We start from the raw sequence: 5,374 nt of genomic DNA, 5'->3' as shown, positions 1-5,374 counted from the left end.
GGAGGGACGGCGCAGGAGAGGAAGGCCCTCTATGACATGGATTGATTCAATGACTGGGATAATTGGGATGGGAGTGTTGGAGACAGTGCAATTGGCACAGGACAGAGAGGAGTTTAGGGCTATTGTACATAGGGTCGCTATGAGTCGCAGGAGACTCGAAGGCACATAACAACAACAACAATAAATTACTAGTCCCTTATTCCAGTTGCTCTAAGCTACTTCATCAATACCAATGGTGAAACCAGACAGTGCCTGAGGAAACATAGAAGACTCTTTAAAAGCACACTTGTGGAGTCCGCCGGGCTGCTAGCCCCGGAGTGCGGGGCCATGGCGGACGAGGAGCTGGAGGCACTGCAGAGGCTGGCTGAACTGCAGGCGAAGCACGGGGATCCTGGTGATGCAGCTCAACAGGAAACTAAGCACAGGAAAGCAGAAATGAGGAACAGTATCTTAGCCCAGGTTTTGGATCAGTCAGCCCGGGCCAGGTTAAGTAACTTAGCACTCGTAAAGCCTGAAAAAAGTAAAACAGTAGAGAATTACCTTATACATGGCAAGATATGGACAACTAAGCAGTAAGGTATCAGAACAAGGTTTAATAGAAATCCTTGAAAAAGTAAGCCAACAAACAGAAAAGAAAACAACAGTTACATTCAACAGAAGAAAAGTAATGGACTCTGATGAAGATGATGATTATTGAACAAAACACTTTAAATTTAATGGAACAATTTCTAGGACAACCAGTATTTGGCAGAAGTCAAGATATGATTAAATGTTTACTTTGTTTATAGTCTATATATGCCTTTAAAAAAATAAAACTTGTTATGCAGAATTAAAAAAAAAAAAAAAGCACACTTGTAACTCTGTCCTGGACACCTCTGGTCACTGTACCCAGGAGATGTTGGGCTCCACATCTCCTGGACTCTCCCAGTAGGCAGTCCCATCACAAGGTTTACCAGTCACTGGCTCTATGACTTTTTTTATTTTGAAAACGATCTTGGCCAGTTCCTCTTTCATATGCTTCGATCTCACCATAGGCAAGGTTCTGAGAAGCAGATATCCCCAACTGTGCACTGCTGGAGAGCATCATGAGCAAAGTAAATCTTCTGCTTATTTTAATACTTCAACAGATAGGGATCCAGAATGAGCTTAGTCACTCTCACTTTGGCCATTTTCTGCATACTGTTCCAATCACCTTCCCCACCACCCACTTGGTATGGACTGAAGAATGAACTATTGACATAGTGTGGCTCTGATCACTTCCGGCTGCAGAGTCTAAAGACCCCACTAGACTCTCAAGTTGACTTTGTCCAACCACATGTTGTGGATGGTAACCCCTAACCTCCAATCCTAACAGGGGTCAGGTCCCTTCCTAGCGTGTGCTGTGAGAAGGCAGGGTGTACTGTGGATAGGTAGGGTATCATGGGAACAAGCAGGGTGTACTGGGAACAGACAGGGTGTGATGAGGACAGGTAGGGTATGATGACAGGGTGTGCTGTGGACAGACAGGGTGTGATGGAGACAGGGTGTGTTTGGGACAGTCAGGGTATGCTAGGGACAGACAGGTTGTGCTAGGGTTAGGGACAGGAAAGATGTACTAAGGACAGATAGGGTATGCTGGGGGCAGGCAAGGTATCCTGAGGACAGACAGGGAGTGCTGGGGAAAGGCAAGTTATTGTAAGGGAAGGCAGGGTGTTTTGAAAGCAGACAATGTATGCTGGGGTCAGGCAAGGAGTTTTAGAGATAGAGGATATGTTGAAGGACAGCAAGGTATGCTCAAGGCAGGTAGAGTGTCCTGGGGTTGAATACAGTGTGTCCTTGGGACTCACAGGATGTCCTGAGAGCAAGCAGGGTGTCCTGTGATCTGGCAGAGTATTCCTAAGTCAGAAAGTGTGTTCTTGAGGCAAGTAGAGTGGTTCACGGCAGGTATGTGGTAGGCAAGGTGAATGAGGGGTTCTATACAGTATGCCACTTCCATCATCGCTCAGCGTCCTTCCTGATGGCCCAGCCTCACAATTTACAAAACAGTCCACAAAGAAGATTTGTGCGGCTGCAAACTCTGCACTTATCTTGAGCTGGTGGAGCTGCTGGCATGAATGTGTATTTGTGTCTACATGCATATATGCACATGAGTTCTCATGTGTGGATATGTATATACATAAGTGTTGTGTGTGTGTGTGTGCGCGCGCATATATTGTAATATATATCATGTTAAGAAAATAAAGAGAAAAAAAGTCACAGGATGGTATTAAAATCAAAGTAAAAAAAGTAAACATTCTCTCTTTAGAGATTACTGTCCTTTGTGCTCTTCTCCAGAACCAGCAGTAACTAGTTCTCGGCACGCTGACATCCCCAAACACAAAAACGACATCCCAAACATTTCAACCACCTCAAGGCCAAGCCTCTGAGCCTCCTCCTTTCTCTTTCCAAGCCCAAATTCAATTAGCCAACCTGGAAGGAATGACTATGAGGTCAGGACATTTGGCCAATGGATTGAGGCATACCCTTAGCTTCTGCATTAGGGATGAACACCCAGGTGGACTGCCACCTGGTATGCCTTACAAGCATCCTTCCTGGGAAGTAGATTCCTTTTTTTATTTTTGCCTTGCCAAGAGTATTCATTTCTGTTGCGACACTGAGCCACCTTTCTAGCAATATGAATGTGTGAGCCTAAGTTCTTTATGTGTATGTGGCACATGTACATGCATGTGTGCATAGATTCATTGTTTGTGCATGTGTATATATATCTGTACACCTCTTTGTGCAAGTGTGCACGTACATATGTGATTATTATATAGGTGTATTTCTGCATGTATGTGAATATGTGTATGATTGTACACATGTGTATGTGTTCAAGCACTCCACATGTGTAACAATATGTGCATTTTCAAATATATAGGTATATACACACACATAGATTTATTAGCGTGTAAGTGCACATGGTTCATGTATCACTAAAAATGATCAAAAATTCATATACTACTGCTGACTGTCACAAAAGGATAATTATAGTATAAACCCCTTATTCTAAAAAGATAAGAAAAGGTTTATACACAGAATCATTCCTACACGGGGGACGGGAAATGAGGGGGAGGGGAGTAAAATGGAATAAATAATTAAGTTGGCAGACAGGAAAGTAAATATACAGTAAAGAATTAGTTAATTAGTGTGTACACTAATTAACTGGTCACATGAATCAATTATAATTACCCTTCTAAATATGCATGAATAACTTCATGGAAAACAAACAATTTGTAAACTTTCTTTTTTTTTTAAATTTGTAAACTTTCAATTAAAAAAAATAAATGTAGGCAAGCTCTGGCAGCCTAGTGGCAAGATGCTGCACTGCAATCCCAGAGGTACACAGTTCAAATCCATCAGATGCTCTGCTGAAGAAGGAGGAACAATCGCCTCCTATAACAGTCAGATCCGATTTGACGGTACACACATTAATATAATAATAATAATAATAATAATAATAATAAAAAATATTTTTTAAAAGATAAATGTAGTCGGCAAGCTCTGGTGGCCTAGTGGCAAAAAGCTGCATTGCAGTCCCAGAGGTGAGCAGTTCAAATCCACCAGATGCTCTGCTGGGGAGGAACAATCTCCACCTAACCAGTCAGACAGATCCGATTTGACAGTACACACACACACACACACATTAAAAATAAATGGAGTCAGTGTAAAACTACAACAACACAATTCTACAGTCACTATGAATAACCTAAACCTTTCAGGATTGACGGTTTGGGTCACTCCACCAGGAAATGAACTATGACAATCTGAGGTGTTTAACAATTTCAGTTTGCTGGATTCCACAATCTCTTGGCACCAGCAGTAAGAAAATCAAAAGACAGATTGCGTTGCATTGGGAATATTGCTGTCAGAGACCTCACCAATGTGCTAAAGAGCAGTGTTGTCAGATTAGAGACTAAGGTGCTGTTGAGCCAGGCTATGGTCTTCACAATTATTTGATATGCATCAGAGAGCTGGAGAATGATCAAGAATGACAGAAGAAAAATTAATGCCTTTAAGTTGTGGTGCTGGAAAACAGTATTGAACATACCATAAACCACCAAGAGAAACAACAAGTCTGTCTTGGAGAGGGTGAAACCTAGTTATTCCTTGGAGGCAAGAATTTTGAAGCTCTGTCTCACATACTTTGGGCACATGATCAGGAGAGAGAACATCATGCTTGAAAGGACAATGCAGGAGAGGAAGATCCCGATGAGATGGACTGACACAATAATTGGGGTAAAGAGGGTAGGAGTGTCAGAGACAATGAGATTGGCTCAGGATAGAGCAGTGTTCAGAGCTATTGTGCTGTTGTGCATACCTCTGCATTGCAATGCAACCAATGACTAGGGATGACAGAAGGAGAGTGATGCCTTTGAGCTGTGGTGCTGGAGAAAAGTGTGGAATATGCCATGGACTACTAAGAGAACAAACAGGTTGGCCCTGGGCAGTGAGAACAGGCTGTTCCTTGGAGGTGGAGATTCCGAAGCTTGGTCTGACATACTTTGAACATGTTGCAAGGAGGGACCAGTCCTTGAAGAGGGTCATCATGCTTGAGAGGGTGGAGGGACAGTGTAGGAGTGGAAGACCTCTAAGAGGTGGATTGAGTCAGTGACTGGGCTAATGGCACTAGGTGTATCAGACACAATGATAGATAATAGGATAGAGCACGGTTTAAGGCTCTCGTATAGATAGGGTCGCTATGAGTCGCAGGCATAACAACAACAAGCTACCAGAGCTAACCCTAACCCTTTCCCTACCCACCCGGATGCCAGTGACTAAGCCTTGCACTAAGTCATGTGTCAGCAACTCCTCCCTGGGCCCCAAGTAGCCAATCACTGTGCGCTGGGTGGGCTCTTCCATGAGGGCGGGAAGACGAGGGATTGGTCTACTGTAAAGTTCTGATTGGGCTTAGGTCTATGACTGACAGGCGCAGTTCCGCCCCTAAGCCCCGCCCTTTCAGCGCCACTCAGACCACCCACTGGCCAGAGCTCTCCCGTCGCGTGCTGATTGGTGGCTTGCTCCTGACTAGACTTTAAAGGCGGCTTCCTCCTTCACTGTTCGCGGCTTCCTTCCTGGGGGGTGGAGTCGCCTGTGGGGCCGAGCGGAGAGTCTGACGGGATACGGGTGCTTCTGCCTTCCCTCAAAATCCTTAGAAACCCCACAGACCGCCACTGTGAGGCCTTCAAATTTCAGCCTGGGAAACCCGGGGCCTCCTCCCCCGCTTGAGAGGCTTCCACAGCGCCTCAGCTCCAGAAACCCCTCATCTCACCCTAGAGACAGGGATCCCCTCTCCTGGACAGACATCTCCTCAGCCTGAGGGACCTCGAGTTCCGTCACCCTGAGGAACCCCTCAGCT

General features: G+C 44.8%; 2 pseudogenes; both read left to right on the top strand.

Annotated features, from left to right (window-relative positions):
* The first annotated feature begins 327 nt into the window (after nt 1–327).
* Nucleotides 328–697, top strand: LOC102873424 (annotated as a pseudogene).
* Nucleotides 698–2,521: 1,824 nt separating this feature from the next.
* Nucleotides 2,522–5,374, top strand: part of LOC102875702 — a 29,822-nt pseudogene continuing 26,969 nt past the window's right edge.

Source organism: Elephantulus edwardii, unplaced genomic scaffold, assembly GCF_000299155.1.
Source record: "Elephantulus edwardii isolate Elephantulus edwardi_28Jun2011 unplaced genomic scaffold, EleEdw1.0 scaffold00004, whole genome shotgun sequence".
Taxonomy (NCBI): domain Eukaryota; kingdom Metazoa; phylum Chordata; class Mammalia; order Macroscelidea; family Macroscelididae; genus Elephantulus; species Elephantulus edwardii.
Note: the sequence above shows the minus strand (reverse complement) of the source record. Positions and strands in the feature narration are given on the sequence as shown.